The following is a 16,823-nucleotide window of genomic DNA, read 5'->3' as shown; positions in this document are numbered from 1 at the left end:
GAATTTGTAACTGGATCTATCTTACAAGTTGTGTGAGATTCTTAGGACAGACATAGCATGTGGTTTATACAGCAAACATGAAGTATTGTTGAGGACAACTACTCCTGCCTGGGACCACATGTCTTATGACCTCAAAGCATCCATGAGGAAGGGACTTGGCATTTTGCAAGTCACTGCACTTGAGCTGGTTGGGATATTGAGCCAGCCCTTTCTCTTTGTCTCTGCGACAGTACTGATTCAGGCTCTGTCACCACCTACAGCAGCTCTGCAGGTCGGGACTGTGTGTGAGGGTGCACATATTCTACTTCTGTGCTACACACACAGTAGTCACAGGCCCCGTGTGCTGACTGGACACTGTCAGAGCACAGCTACAGGACTATAAAGAGAAGTCACTGAGTCCTCCCCTCACTCAGGATGAAACTGCTTCTGCTGGTCACTCCGCTCACAGGTAGGACCCTTGTCTCCTCTGAGTGCCCCCAAGTCCCTTGTCTTCAATGCACAGCCCCGCTGGTCACACCTGAAGTAATGGTTTGAGGTTTCTGCTGGAGTCTAATAGCCTCTGGGTTGGGGTTCCCTCCCCCACCATGTAGACAACAGCTGGCACCTTTAGCTTCTAGGTCTGAACTCAGATGACTCCTTAGAAAAGTCCACTACATTCACTGGCCCAAGCAAAGAAAACTTCTTCTGCCTCTGCTATATTGCACTGGCACTCATTTCGTTAGCCGTAAGTTGCCCTGGCAATTTGATTATCTTATCCCTTTTTAAAATATTGACTCTTATTTTGTCTGCATGCAAGTCTGTGAACTGTGTGTGAACAGTGTCTCCAGAGGCCAGAGAAGGGTCTGATCCTCCAGTACAGGAGATCATAGGCAGTTGTGAGCTGCCATGTGGGTGCTGGAACCAAGCCTGGGTCCTCCACAAGTTCAGCAAGTTCTCCTGACTGCAGCGTCATCTCTCCAGCTCTCATTATTTTCTTATGTGATCTTATGATGTGGCTCAGGGTGTCATCCAACTCAGCATTGTGTCTGGCTTGAAAGCTTACTGCCTCTACCTTCTGAGTGTTAGGATGGCATACATGCCTAACTTACTTCTGCAATTCTTTTTTATTTTTTTCATTTTTTCTAAACATGATTTCACTTACTAGTGATTTCTGTCCTGGAATTCACTCTATGGACCAGGCTGGCTTTAATCTCAGATATCCACCTGCCTCAGCCTCCAGAGTGTTGGGATCACACAGTGTGTGTTCCACTGTACCTGGCTTCTCCTGCATTTTAATGGTGACCAAGTATCCCACTGCAGACTGCATCCTGCCTTATTTACCTGCTCCTCAGTGATGAACAGTTTGTTGTGTCAAATGCTGACATTGCAATGATGATCTGACCATTATCCTTGTCTATGAGCTGTGCATGGCCATACAACACATTCCTTCTCATTATTCCAGTGTAAAACAATGAGCATGTGTTGGCTGCTGCTCTGGATCAAGGTCTCGGCTAGAACTGTGATGAATCCCACTGCTGGCTAAGGCCGGGGTTTCACCTAGACTTGAGTAGGGGTGGGGCAGCTTTCAAACTCAAGAGATGGTTGGGTTGTTGGGTTATTGAAGTAAGAGGTCAGTTTGTCCCTGGCTGCTGACCGGAGAGTGTTTTCAGCATCGAAACAGAGGGACCACAGGGCAGCTCACAGTGTGATGGCTGTCTGTCCTGACAGCGAGAAATGAGCAGGCAAGCAAGGCAAAGGGCAATATTTATAAAACTTAATCCTTGGGTGGTTAGCTCAGCCAAGTACAATAGTGTTCATTTATAATCCTACTACTTGGGAAGCTGATTCCAGAGGTTTCCTACAAAGTCAGAGCCTAGCCTGAGTTACAGGGCAACTCTCTGTCTCAAATAGGTAGACACCTTTATGCTGAGGCCTGGTGACTTGAGTTTGGTCTCCAAGACCTACATAGTGGAGGGAGAAAACCAAATCCCTAAAGCTGTGCTCTGACCTCCTCATGTGTAGCATGACATTTATGAGTGCTGCAAAGTGCGTGCTTGCGAACCCCTGGGTGGGCAACCTAACACACACACACACACACACACACACACACACACACACACACACACACACACACCTCTATACACTGCTCTCCTGATGCATCAAATGGTAGGAGTCAGGAGGAAGCTAGCATCAGGCATCAGACCCCTGGTAAAGCCAAGTGGGATTGATGGAGTTCCTGTGCATTCTTGCAGGAGGCGGAGTTGCTGTGCATTCTTGCAGGAGGCGCTTCTGCACACAGCATCAGCCCTCGGGCTTTGAGGCAGTTCGACAATGTGATCAAGTGCGACATCTCTGGAAGCGATCCCCTGAAGGAGTAGGACAACTATATCCTCTTCTCTCTCTTAAGGGGCTCTGACACTTCAATGGAGGTGGTTGACAGGTCAGTGGCCCATCTAGTGGGAGACTGTAGCATCTGGATGAGGTGGGTACAGAACACAAGCAGAGCATCTCAAGAGACACAAACATGAGACATGCTTATTCACCAAACATCATATATTTTCTTTTGTTTATTTTTTGATTGTTTATTTGTTTTCTTGTTTGCTTTGAGACAGGTGTTCTCTTTGTAGCCCTAGTTCTCCTTGAACTCATTCTGGAGACCATGCTGGCCTTGAACTCGGAGAACTTCAAGCTTCTGCCTCCTGAGTGCTCAGATTAAAGGCTTGTATCACAGCATGTATATTCCCACCCCCACCCCTTGTCTTGTAAAAAAAAAAATCAGCCCAAGAGGACCCTGTATCTAGTGTTCCCTGAGAGCAGAATGTGTGAGATGTAAACACTGGGAAATATTGGCCTCAGGTACCAGAGACAGGCACAGCCAACCATCAAAGCTCCCATCAAAGTGAAAGCCTGGGCTTTGAAAAGTCATCACAATTTGGAATATATAATTTTACTACATCCCTGCAGCTTTATTTGTTTTTAAAAAAATCACTTTTTTCAAGACAGACTCTCACTATGCATCCCTGGATGATTTTGTACTGATCCATCTGCCTCTGATTCACAAGTACTGGGACTAATGGCCAGCACTGACCACACTCCACAGAAGTTGTTTTCAATAAATATGAAACCATAGAAATCACAGATTCTGGAGCCTGAGAAAGATTACTTCATAAACACTGTGTTTATCATTCTGACAGGTTTGAGAAAGACTGCAGGGGAGAACTGACCTCCTGCAGGTCCATCTCCTCCTTCAGCCGTTCCTTCCTCTCTCCAGGTGCTGCCAGACTCAGGACCACTGCTACACTCAGGTCAAGAAGCTGGAAAGCTGCAAAACCCTCTACACCAGTACTAGTCATACTCATGCTCTGGGAATGAGGTCACCTGCAGTGGCAGGTTTACCATCTGGGACCTATGGACGCTGCTTAGCCCTGGGTGGATTTGGAAGGGACAGGAAAGTAACAAGGACAGTTTATTTATTATTTATCAGTCATTTCCTTGGTTTCATTAGACGTCCCAACAGTTTTATCAGTAAATGCTAAATTATAGATAAGGCCATTGATGAGGAAGAGCCAGGACAATCACACAAAGAAACTTTGTCTCTAAACACAACAACAACAACAACAACAGAAGAACTCAGCCTGCGATATATAAGGGGTGGGGCTAGAGGGAAACAGAAGGGGAAGGATAGGAGAGACCAGGCAAGGAAAGGAGGGGAGGGAAGGAAAGAGAATTCAGACAAGTAGGAGGGGAGAGAAGAGAGAAAGACACAGTGTCACACAGACACTAAAGGAACACCTTGGGCCTAAAAATCTGGGACTCAAAGCGCTTCTGCTGTGTGCTCGTTCTAGGAACTTGGATTTAGGAAACCAAACTGGACTGAGAGTAAATGACCTGAAGACAGGATTACATCTGTGACCTTCCACTCTTCACTGTGCCTAAACACACAACACAGGATAATTGTCCCTCTGAAGTACACAGCAGCCTAAATTTTTGCAAGAAACAAAACAGAGCACATCCTCTTCTCTACCTTTCTCTATCATGGAAACCCACAGGTGAAGCCAGGTTAATCTCTGGTTCGATGGTCAACCAGATTTAGGAATAAGATGTCTCATTGGCTGATTTAAGGCTACGTGGTTCTCAGTATCTTTTTCCTTTACTGAACAGCTGCTCAGTCCTCTGCACCCCCACACTGACCCTCAGTGGAGTCCCAAAGCACAGGCCTTACCCCTCCCAAGGTCAAGTCTCATGAGCAACAGGTGCAGCTAGAGCCATGTTGTTTTTTATTCTTTTGGGGGCCCACAACCTAGCTCCCAAATAAAGCACAGATGGGGGCTTATTCTTAATTATAAATACTCAACCTTAGCTTTGCTTATTTCTAACCAGTTTTTCTTAACTTAAAATTATTCCATATATCTTTTGCCTCCTTTTCTATTCTGGTATGTCTTTCTTTGTTTCTTACTCAGTGGCTGTGTAACTTGGTTAGGTGGCCCCTGATTTCCTCCTCCTTCTCAGGCTACTTCTTTTCTCCTCCAAGACTTCCCCTTCTATGTATTCTCTCTGCCTGTCAGCCCTGCATATCCTTTCTCCTGACTAGCTATTGGCCATTAGTTATTTATTAGACCACAAGGTGTTTTAGACAGACACAGTAACACAGCTTCACAGAGTTAAACAAATGCAAAATAAAAAAAAGTAACACACGTTAAAATAATATTCTATAGTATTTCCTCCTTTTGTCTAAATAAAAATAAAGGTTTTGTGAAGATCTTTTCCCATTCTGTAGGCTGTCGCTTTGTCTTGTTGACCTGTGTCCTTTGCTCTACAAAAGCCTCTCAGTTTCAACAGGTCCCATTGATTGATTGTTTCTCTCAGTGTCTGTGCTACTGGTGTTATATTTAGGAAGTGATCTCCTGTGCCAATGCGTTCAAGACTACTTCCTACTTTCTCTTCTATCAGGTTCAGAGTAACTGGATTTATGTTGAGGTCTTTGATCCACTTGGACTTAAGTTTTGTGCACGGTGACAGATATGGATCTATTTGAAGCCTTCTACAGACTGACATCCAGTTATGCCAGCACCATTTGTTGAAGATGCTTTCTTTTTTCCATTGTACAGTTTTGGCTTCTTTGTCAAAAATTATATGTTCATAGGTGTGCAGGCTAATGTCTTCAATTCTATTCCATTGGTCCACATGTCAGTTTTTATGCCAGTACCAAGCTGTTTTTATTACTGTAGCTCTATAGTAGAGCTTGAGGTAGGGGATTGTGATACATCCAGAGGTTGTTTTATTGTACAGGATTTTTTTGGCTATCCTGGGTTTTTTTTGTTTTTCCATATGAAGTTGAGTATTATTCCCCACATCTGACAGAGGGCTGATATCCAGAATATATAAAGAACTCAAGAAATTAGACATCAAAATGCCTAACAGTCCAATTAAGAAATGGGCTATACAACTAAACAGAGAATTCTCAACAGAGGAAGCTCAAATGGCTGAAAGACATTTAAGGAATTGCTCAACATCCCTAATTATCCAGGAAATGCAAATCAAAATGACTCTGAGATACCACCTTACACCTGTCAGAATGGCTAAGATCAAAAACACAGAAGACAGCTTATGCTGGAGAGGATTTGGAGCAAGGGGAACTCTCCTCCAGTGCTGGTGGGAATGCAAGCTTATACAGCCACTTTGGAAATCAATATGGCGCTTCCTTAGGAAAATTGGGAATCCATCTCCCCCAAGACCCAGCTATACCACTCTTGGGCATATACCCAAGGAATGCTCACTCATACCACAAGGACATTTGCTCAGCTATGTTCACATCAGCTTGTTTGTAATAGCCAGAACCTGGAAACAACCTAGATGCCCTTCAACTGAAGAATGCATAAAGAAAATGTGGTACATATACACAATGGAATACTACTCAGCAGAGAAAAACAATGATATCATGAGGTTTGCAGGCAAATGGATGGATCTAGAAAAAATCATCCTGAGTGAGATAACCCAGACTCAGAAAGACAAACATAGTATGTACTCACTCATAGTAGGATTCTAGATATAAAACAAAGATAACTAGACTGCTACTCACAACTCCAGGGAGGCTATCTAAAAAACAAGACCCTAAGAAAGACACAGGGATTGCCCAATGACAGAGAAGTGGATGTAGTGGACTTTTCTAAGGAGTCATCTGAGTCCAGACCAAGAGGGTAATGGTATCAGATGTTGTCACCATGGGAGGAAGAGAAAACCCCAACCCAGAGGCCATTGGATCCCAAAGGGAACCCCAAACCAGAACTTCAGATGTGACCATTAGGGTACTGTATATTGAAGACAAGGGAGATGCAGTGCACTCAGAGGGAACAAGGATCCTACTTTTTGAGCAGAGTGACCCCTAGAAGGAGTTTTGTCGTGTGTGACTGGATGACTCAAGTGATTCTCTCTTAATAGTCCTGTAGCTGTGCTCTGACAGTGTCCAGTCAGCAGCACACCTGGCCTGTGGCTATGGTGTGTATATCTCAGAAGTAGAATATGTGCACCTTACAGACAGTCCCCACTGGCAGATCTACTGTAGATGGTGACAGAGCCTGAATCAGTGCTGTTGCAGAGGCAAAGAGAAAGGGCTAGCTCAACACCTCAACCAGCTCAAGTCAGTGACTAGTAAAGTTCCAAGTCCCTCTGAGGTCATAAGAACATATAAGCATTGCTCCTGTGGTTGGGTCTGAAGGACGCTGACAGTGACATGTGGTCCCAGGCAGGAGGATCTGTCCCCATTAATCCTCCATGTTAACTGTATAAACCAAGTGGAAGTCTGTCCCAAGAGACAAACCCTCCTCCTTCTCTCTCTTCCTTCTTTTCTCCCTCTCTGTTCTTCTAGAGGCTGCACACACCTCTGCTTTCACTTTTTCCTCTCTTTCTTTCTCTCTTTCCCTTTCATTCTCTTTCTCCTTTCCTCTCTCTTCCCTCTCCTCTCCCCCTTTAATAATAAAACTTTCCCACTATGCCATGCCACAGCCTGCCATGTCTGCATGGTTTGTCTCCCTTACTTGACAAGGCTGGCACGTGCTGTTTTATAACAATTGTGCCTATGCAGTTCATTTGGAAATGTAGAGTGAAGTTCTGGTTTTTAAAGATATTATCATAAACTATATAGAAAAATCAATAAACATAGGTCAGACACAGGGATGGCCCAATGACAGAGAAATGGATGAGATCTACATGAACAACCTGGACGACAGTGGGAGTAATGAAGGGCAAGATTCGAGGGAAAGGGAGCTTAGGGGAGCAGAAGATCCCAGCTGGATCAAGAACAGAAAGGCAGAACAAGGAATAACCAACCATGATAAATGAAGACCACATGAGAACAGGAAGAAGCAAAGTGCTAGAGAGGTCCCCAGAAATCCACAAAGATACCTCTACTGTAGACTACTGGCAATGGTTGAGAGAAAGCGTGATCTGCCTAGTCTGGTGATCAGATGGCTGAACATCCTAACTGTCATGATAGAACTCTCATCCAATGACTGAGGAAAATGGATGCAAAGATCCTTGGCCAGGCCCCAGGTGGAGCTCCAGGAGTCCAATTGGTGAGAAAGAGGAGGGACTGTAAGAGCGTGAATTGTTGAGACCAAGATTGGAAAAAGCACAGGGACAAATAGCCAAACTAATGGAAACACATGAACTATGAACCAAAAGCTGAGGAGCTCCCAACTGGAGCAGACCCTCTGGATAAGTGAGACAGTTGAATAGCTTGAACTGTTTGGGAGGCACCCAGGCTGTGGGACCCGGGACCTGTCCTTAGTGCATGAGCTGGTTGTTTGGAACCTGGGGCTTACACAGGGACACTTTGCTCAGCCTGGAAGGAGGGAACTGGATCTGCCTGGACTGAATCTACCAGGTTGAGCTGAATCCCCAGGGGAGTCTTGGCCCTGGAGGAGATGGGAATGGAGGGGAGGGGCTGGCAGGAAGGTGGGGGCGGGGGCAGGAGGGAGGAGGACAGGGGAACCCACGGCTGATATGTAAAATTAAAACACAACTATAATGAAAAAGAGGGGGAAAAGTCCAAATAAAAAATAAACAAAAAAACAAACATAAGCCAATAGTTATTCATTTATAACCATCAAATTTATAGATATGTTATGTATGTTGTCTAGTTTGAATAGATATATTTTAGATAGATGATCTTCAAATACTTCAAAGATCCTGGTAGCACCAATTTACTTCAGAGAATATGATGAGCATTGAAGAAACTCCTTATGGAGTTTGCTTTTACTGTGGCAAGATTAGCTACTGGGCAGAGAAACTGTTCTTGCCTCTGAGTGCTGACAATGTGCTGTACAGACTGGACATGCAGGACACAGGAAAAAGACTGTTGAACTTTGTCAAAACAAGGCAGGACAGTCCTTCAAAATTCCTGCTTCACTGAGAGTCTACCAGATTCTCCAGGCCTGTAGGCTAGAGATGGAGGCCCAATGTTTCAGAAGGAACTCTGGGTGACTGTTCAGGCAGTCAGATGTCTCTGTCATGGCTAGAGTTTTGGAAGTTTTTTGCTGTGCACTTTTTCTTTACTTAAATAATATTATCCTTCTGGGGTCTTTGATGCAGTTGAAGACTAGATAGTTACAGTTGCAGTTTTTCTTAGTGGTGATAAAAAGCAAGTTAGGTGCAAAACTTTGGATTCACTACAACAGGACAGATAATGCATTATTTTCTTTAGCTATGCTAACTACAAATGCACAGAATATTATAAATGTAAATCCTACTTGATAATTGTTTTTGTTGTTTGTAGGTTTCCATTCAAGTAAAACCCTTTATTTTTATTTAGACAACAGGAGAAATATTATTGATATTTTATATCTATTTATAGATATTTCTAGATAAAATAAAATAGAAATATTATTATAAGGTATGTTACTCTTGCTTATGTTGCATTTATTTAACTCTGTGAAACTGTATTACTGTGCCTATCCAAAACACCTGATGGTCTAATAAAGAACTGAATGGCCAGTAGCTAGTCAGGAGGAAGGATATGTAGGGCATAGAGAATATATAGAAGGAGAAACCTGGGAGGAGAAAAGAAGAAGTAGCCTAAGAAGGAGGAGGGCATCAGGGGCCATCCACCCAAGTTACACAGCAAGCCACTGAGTAAGAAATAAACAATATATATATATATATTGGAATAGAAAAGCAGGCAAAAGATATATGGAATAATTTTAAGTTAAGAAAAGCTGGCTAGAAATAAGCAAAGCTAAGGCCAAGCATTTATAACTGAGAATAAGCCTCCATGTGTGCTTTATTTGGGAGCTGGGTAGTAAGGCCTCCGAAAAGAATTAAAAAAAAACTAAAAACAACATGGCTCTAGCTGCACCTGTTGCTCATGAGACTTGACCTTGGGAGGGGTAAGGCCTGTACTTTGGGACTCCACTGAGGATCAGTGTAGGAGTGCAGAGGACTGAGCAGCTGTTCAGTAAAGGAAAAAGATACTGAGAACCAAATAGCCTTAAATCAGCCAATTATTATTATTATTCCTAAATCTGGTTGACCATCGAACCAGAGATTAACCTGGCTTCACCTGTGGGTTTCCATGATAGAGAAAGGTAGAGAAGAGGATGTGCTCTGTTTTGTTTCTTGCAAAAATTTAGGCTGCTGTGTACTTCAGAGGGACAATTATCCTGTGTTGTGTGTTTAGGCACAGTGAAGAGTGGAAGGTCACAGATGTAATCCTGTCTTCAGGTCATTTACTCTCAGTCCAGTTTGGTTTCCTAAATCCAACTTCCTAGAATGGGCACACAGCAGAAGCGCTTTGAGTCCCAGATTTTTAGGCCCAAGGTGTTCCTTTAGTGTCTGTGTGACACTGTGTCTTTCTCTCTTCTCTCCCCTCCTACTTGTCTGAATTCTCTTTCCTCTTCTCCTTTGACCCTCCCCTCCCCTCCTTTCCTCTCCATACACCTGCCTCATCTCTCCCCTCCTTCCCCCTTCTGTTTCTCTCTACCCCCCCCCATGTATCTCAGGCTGAGTTCTTCTGTTGTTCTTCTTCTTCTTTTTAGAGACAGAGTTTCTTTGTGTGACAATCCTGGCTGTCCTGGAACTCGATTTTTAGACCAGGTCTAAAAATCCTTGAACTCAAGAGATCTGCCTTCCTCTGCCTCTGCCTCTGCTTCCCAGAGTGCTAGGATGGAAGGCATGGCCGGGCTCATCACCCACTCTTCAAGAGGCTTTTCTACAGTTGAAGGGCATCTAGGTTGTTTCCAGGTTCTGACTGAAGAATGGATAAAGAAAATATGGTACATATACACAATGGAGTACTACTCAGCAGAGAAAAACAATGACATCATGAGGTTTGCAGGCAAATGGATGGATCTAGAAAAAATCACCCTGAGTGAGGTAACCCAGACTCAGAAGGACAAACATGGTATGTGCTCACTCATAGGAGCATACTAGATGTAAAACAAAGATGACTAGACTGCTACTCACAACTCCAAGGAGGCTACCTAGAAAACGGGACCCTAGGAAAGACCCAGGGATCTTCCCAATGACAGAGAAATGGATGAGATCTACATGAACAACCTGGACGATAGTGGGAGTAATGAAGGGCAAGGTTTGAGGGAAATAAACTTAGGGGAGCAGGAGATCCCAGCTGGATCAAGAACAGAAAGGGAGAATGAGGAATAACAGACCATGATAAATGAAGACCACCTGAGACCAGGAATAGGCAGAGTGCTTGAGAGGTCCCCAGAAATCCACAATGATACATCCTCTGTAGACTGCTGGCAATGGTCGAGAGAAAGCCTGATCTGACCTAGTCTGGTGATCAGATGGCCAAACACCCTAACAGTCGTCTTGGAACTCTCATCCATTAACTGATGGAAGTGGATGCAGAGATCCTCAGCCAGGCCCCAGGTGGAGCTCCAGGTGTCCAACTGTCGAGAAAGAGCAGGGTCTGCAAGAGCGTGAATTATTGAATCCAAGATTGCAAAAAGCACAGGGACAAATAGCCAAACGAAGTGGAAGCACATGAATTATGAACCAAAGGCTGTGGAGCCCCCAGCTGGATCAGGCCCTCTGGATAAGTGAGACAACTGAATAGCTTGATCTGCTTGGGAGGCACCCAGTCTGTGGGACCGGGACCTGTCCTTAGTGCATGAGCTGGCTGTTTGAAACCTTGGGCTTACACAGGGACACTTTGCTCAGCCTGGAAGGAGGGGACTGGACCTGCCTGTACTGAATCCACCAGGTTTAAATGAATCCCCAGGGGTGCCTTAATCCTGGAGGAGATGGGAATGGAGGGGAGGGGCTGGGGGGAAGGTGGGAGTGGGGGCGGGAGGGGGAAGACAGGGGAACCCAAGGCTGATGTATAAAATTTAAAACACATAATAATAATATAAATAAAATAAAATAAAATAAAAAGAGGCTTTTCTTTTTTCTTTTTTTTCTTTTTTTTGGTTTTTCAAGGCAGGATTTCTCTGTGTAGCTTTGCGCCTTTCCTGGATCTCACTCGGTAGACCAGACTGGCCTCAAACTCACAAAGATCCTCCTGCCTCTGCCTCCCAAGTGCTGGGATTACAGGCGAGCGCCATCACCGCCCGGCAAAAAGAGGCTTTTCTAAAGGCAATGTCTTTCCCATTAATCTTCAGCTTCCAGGGCTACAGAATGATGTTCTCTGAGTATCTAATTATGTTTGGTAGACAGAGATTACAATCACCAAAGCTGAGTTTTTTCAATCGATTCTTTATTAGAGGGCACAGTGTGTAGTGAAGACAACCAGGCAGGCAGGGAAGGTGTCCCAGTCACTGTGGTGGAAAGTCTAATGGTGAACACCTTTTTACTGCTTGTTGTATGGAGCCTTGGAAAAGCACATGGCAGCCTAGTGGTCACAGATGCAAATTAAAGAGTTTTCATTTGTCTATAGAGAAACAAGAAAGGAAATTGAGTGTAACTCCATACGATCTGTAACCAAAACTGAAACCAGTGACCCTCCCATCAGTGCAGAATCATGGTTGAAAGACAAAATCGCACAAAAGAACATTGGGTTGCCCAAACTGTTGGAACACACTTATAATAAAAAAATATTGCTCTTTGCTTTGCTTGCCTTCTCATTTCTCACTGTCAGGACAGACAGCCACCACACTGTGAGCTACCCTGTGCTCCCTGTGTTGAGCAGCTGAGAACACTCTCCAGTTAGCAGCCAGGGACAAACTGACCTCTTACTTCAATAACCCAACAATCCAACCATCTCTTGAGTTTGAAAGCTGCCCCAACCCCTACTCAAGCCTAGGAGAAACCCCAGCCTTAGCCAGCAGTGGGATTCATCACAGTTCTAGCTGAGACCTTGAGACAGAGCACAGCCAACACATGCTCATTGTTTTACACTGGAAGAATGAGAAGGAATGTGTTGTATGGCCATGCACAGCTCATAGACAAGGATAATGGTCAGATCGTCTTTGTAATGTCAGCATTTGACAAAACAAACTGTTCATCAGCTAAGAGTATGTAAATAAGACAAAATTCAGTCTGTAGTGGAATGTTTGGTCACTATTAAAATGCAGGAGAAGCCAAATACAGTGGAACACACACTGTGTGATCCCAGCATTCTGGAGGCTGAGGCAGGTGGATATCTGATATCAATGCCAGCCTGATCCATAGATGAATTCCAGGACAGTCATGGCCACACAGAGAAACCCTGTCTTGCAAAACCAGAAAAAAAGTAAAAATAAAAATAGAAGTACAGACACAAGCTAGGCATGTATGTAATCCTAACACTCGGGGGTTGAGACCAGTCTGGGCTAGAATGCTGAGTGGGAGGACATCCTCAGCTGTATAATTATATCATGTAAAAAAGACATAAGGGCTGCAGAGGTGGTTCTGCAGTCAGGTGCACTTGTTGAGCTTGTGTGGGACCCAGGCTCGGGTCCATCAGCTACGGGGCAGCACACAACTGTCTATGACCCCAGTTCTGGATGATCAGACCCCTTCTCTGGCCTCTGTAGTCACTGCTCACACACAGTTCACAGACACACATGCAGGCAAAACACTCAGACACATAAACTAATAGTCAATATTTTTAGAAGGGATAAGAAAAATCAAATTACCAGGGCACCTTAGGGCCAGGGAAATGGGTGCCAGGGCAATCAGGCAGAGGCAGAGGGGACTTTCTTTGCTTAGGTAGGTGAATGTAGTGGACTTTTCTAAGGAGTCATCTGAGTTCAGATCTAGAGGCTAATGGTGCCAGCTGTTGTGAGGGGTGAGCAGGGAACCACAACCCAAAGGCTATTAGACCCCAACCAATCCCCAAACCCAAACTTCAGGTGTGACCAGTGGAGCTGTGCATTGAATAACCTGACTGTCACCATAGAATTCTCATCCAGTGACTGAAGGAAGCAGATGCAGAAATCCATAGCCAGGTTCCAGGCAGAGCTCCAGGAGTCCAATCGAAGAGAGAGAGAGAGAGAGAGAGAGAGAAGGGGTTCTATGAGCAAGAGGTATCGAGACCATAATTGGAAAAAGTACAGAGACTACTGGCCAAATTCATGGAAATACATGAACTGTGGACCAACAGCTGAGGAGCGCCCATGGTACTGGACTAGACACTCTGGATAAGGAGACAGTTGTTAGCTTGATCTGTTTAGGGGGCCCACAGGCAATGGGATCAGGACCTGTCCCTAGTGCATGAACCAGCTTTTTGGAGTCTAATGCCTATGATGAGACACTTGGGGCAGCCTTGGTGCAGGGAGGAGGGGCTTGGACCTGCCTCAACTGAATGGGCCAAGCTCTGCTTACTCCCCATGGGAGACCTTGCCTTGGAGGAGGTAGAAATGGGGGGGTTGGGGTAATGCTGTGGGGCAGGAGGAGGGAGGACAGGGGAATCTGTGGTTGGTATGTAAAATAAATAGAAAATCTCTAATTTAAAAAAAAAGATTATAAAGAAATGAAAGTTAGTAGTTAGACATTATAATCGAACTTATAGTCATATTAGGTATGTTTTCAAGGCTAAGCAGAGAATTAGATTATTTTAGATAGACAGGTCATCTTCAAACCTTTCAGAGATCTACAGAATATGGCATTTAAAATGTTTTAATAATGTTGAATTTTTTATGACTATGAGACATGTCGGCTCCTGGCAGCACCAATCTACTTCAGAGAAGATATGGTCATTGAAGAAACTGCATATGGAGTTAACTTTCACTGTGGCAAAAGTTAGCCACTGGACAACAAAGTGTCCTCAAATCAACTGATAACAAACAGGACAAAATGGACAAACAGGACACAAAACAAAGGACTACCGATCCTTGCCAAGACAAGTGTGGTTGTGGCTTTAGCAACAGGCATCTTCTGAGGCCAGGACAATATGACACCATCTCTGAAATGGCCTTTGCAATCCAGAAAAGGTACAGTGCCCCTTTCTTCAAAGGCAACTAAACAGGCAATAGTGTGCAGTGGAACAGTAGCTGAAGAGTTATTCTTGAAAGAGTAACTAGGTTGATGGAGTCTAACATCTCAATGGTAGACTGGCATTTAATAATAGAGGTGAAGCCACCCTCAAGCCAAGAAGAATGGACAGTGAAATTCCAAAAATACCAACAATTTCCAGAATTTAAAATCCTGAATCATGACAGAACACTGGTGGAATTCAGGCTTATCTGGTATATGGACTGCTCTCACCAAATGTGAGGTAGAACTATAGGCCTTGTGTACATCCTCCTTCACATATGAGTTTGCCAGATACACTAAGCCTCTAGGCTGAAGATGATGCCCCAACGTTGTGAAGAAACCTCAAGTGACTGTCCAGGCAGCTGGCTGTTTCTGTCAACTCACAATTTTTGGAAGACACTTGCTTGCACTTCCTGTTTTATTAGGTAATATTATTTCCTTCTTGAGTCTCTGGGGGAATTGGAGATTAGATAGAACAGTTAGCTGAAGATTAGATAGAAATAGTTAGTTGAAGATTAGATAGTTATAATTTTCCTTGGTTGTGATAAAAGATAAGTTAGATATGAAACTTTAGTCTCACAAATATAGAATAGAGAGAATATTTTCTTTAATTTTGCCAAATATAAATAGACTAGATATTGCAACTGTAATTCTTGTTAGACAACTGTTTTGTTATATGTAATTTTACCATGTTAAAATTAAAACCTTCATTTTTGAAAAAAAAAAAGAAAGAAGGAAAAGGGGAAGTGCTTTTGTGGATACCACTTTGTACGCTGTGAATGTGTTATGCTGCTTGGTTAATAAATAAAACACTGATTGCCCAGTAGCCAGGCAGGAAGTATAGGTGGGACAAACAGACAAGGAGAAATCTGGGAAGAGGAAGGCTGAGTTACAAGTCTCCACCCAGACACAGAGGAGACACTGCCACCATAAGAAGCAAGATGTAAAGGTACCAGTAAGCCATGAGCTACGAGGAAAAGTATAGATTTTTAGAAATGGGTTAATTTAAGATGTAATATCTAGCTAGTGAGAAGCCAATAGGCCATACAGTTCATAATTTTAAAAAAAAACAAGGTTGTACATTGGGGTTCATTGAACACGTGTTTCCCATTTGAGCTAACTGTAACTGATGAAACTTTAGCCTATGTAACCAATGTTTATTGCAGTGGACAGGGAAAACTTAGATGTGGAAGTAATGTTTCTTTAAAAAAAAATTTTAATGTAAAAAAATTTTAAAAAAAAAATCAAAAACTAAAAACCAATAAAGAGTGTGTGTGTGTGTGTGTGTGTGTGTGTGTGTGAGAGAGAGAGAGAGGGGGGGGAGGGAGGGATGGAGGGAGGGAGGAGGGAAGAAGGAAGGAAGGAAGGAAGGAAGGAAGGAAGGAAGGAAGGAAGGAAGGAAGGAAGAGAAAGAAAGCAAATGCCCAACAGATGTGCCCACAGGCCAATACAATGCAGGCAGTCCTTCACCTGAGGCTCTCCCTACCCAGTGTATGAAGCTGACAACCAACCATTACAGGGCCTGGAGAGATGGCTCAGCACTTAAGAGTGCTTTCTGCTCTTGCTGTGGACGTAAGCAACCATTGGTGGCTGGTAAACAGTGTCTGCTGGCCCAATGGCGTCTGGCTTCTGTGTCTAGTCATCCCCCATGTACCCTCTAACTTTTCACCCCAGCACCTCCTTTTTCTGATGTCTCACCTTTTCCCTGGATAAAACTATATATGGGGTGAGTTGAGTTGGTTGTCTTCATGCTCAAGATCCCCATCCCCTTCCAGCAGGACTCTGGACAGCCACTACCAGCTGCTACCAGTCACTGTGCCTGCGCAGGCGGCTCTAGCTGCACCTGTGGCTCATCAGGCCTGATCTTGGGAGGGGCGAGACCTGAGTTCGCAGATAGCGGTGGAGACAGAAAAGCAGAGGGCAGGGCAGCTGTTCACTAAAGGGAAAGAGACCAAGAACGTGAGCCATGTAGCCTTAAACAGGTCAATGAGACATTTTATTCCTAAATCGTGTTGGTGAGAAAACCAGAAATTAACCTGGGTTTGCCTACAGGGTTAGGTGATATTGAAAGGTAGAGGAAACGAGATGTTCACATTTGTTTGTTGTAAAAAGTTAGGCTGCTGTGTACTTTAGAGGTACAACTATCCTGTAGTGTGTGTTTAGGCACAGCGAAGACTGAAAGGTCACAGGATGTAATCCTTCATTCAGGTCATTTACTCTCAGTCCAGTTTGGTCCTGAGACAGGGTTTCTCTGTGTAGCTTTGGTGCCTGTCCTGGATCTCACTCTGTAGACCAGGCTGGCCTTGACTCACAGAGATCTGCCTGGCTCGCCTCCTAAGTGCTGGTACTAAAGGCATGCACCATCACTACCTGACATATATCCAACTTCTTATGATGAACACATAGCAGAAGTGCTTTGAGTCCAATATTTT

At 44.1% G+C, this 16,823-nt stretch overlaps 1 pseudogene; it reads left to right on the top strand.

Annotated features, from left to right (window-relative positions):
* Positions 1–414: 414 nt before the first annotated feature.
* LOC118572222 lies at positions 415–16,254 on the top strand (annotated as a pseudogene).
* Positions 16,255–16,823: the final 569 nt, after the last annotated feature.

The sequence above is a fragment of the Onychomys torridus genome, chromosome 22, assembly GCF_903995425.1.
Source record: "Onychomys torridus chromosome 22, mOncTor1.1, whole genome shotgun sequence".
Taxonomy (NCBI): domain Eukaryota; kingdom Metazoa; phylum Chordata; class Mammalia; order Rodentia; family Cricetidae; genus Onychomys; species Onychomys torridus.
The sequence above is the reverse complement of the archived record's forward strand: the minus strand, read 5'-3'. Positions and strand labels throughout refer to the sequence as shown.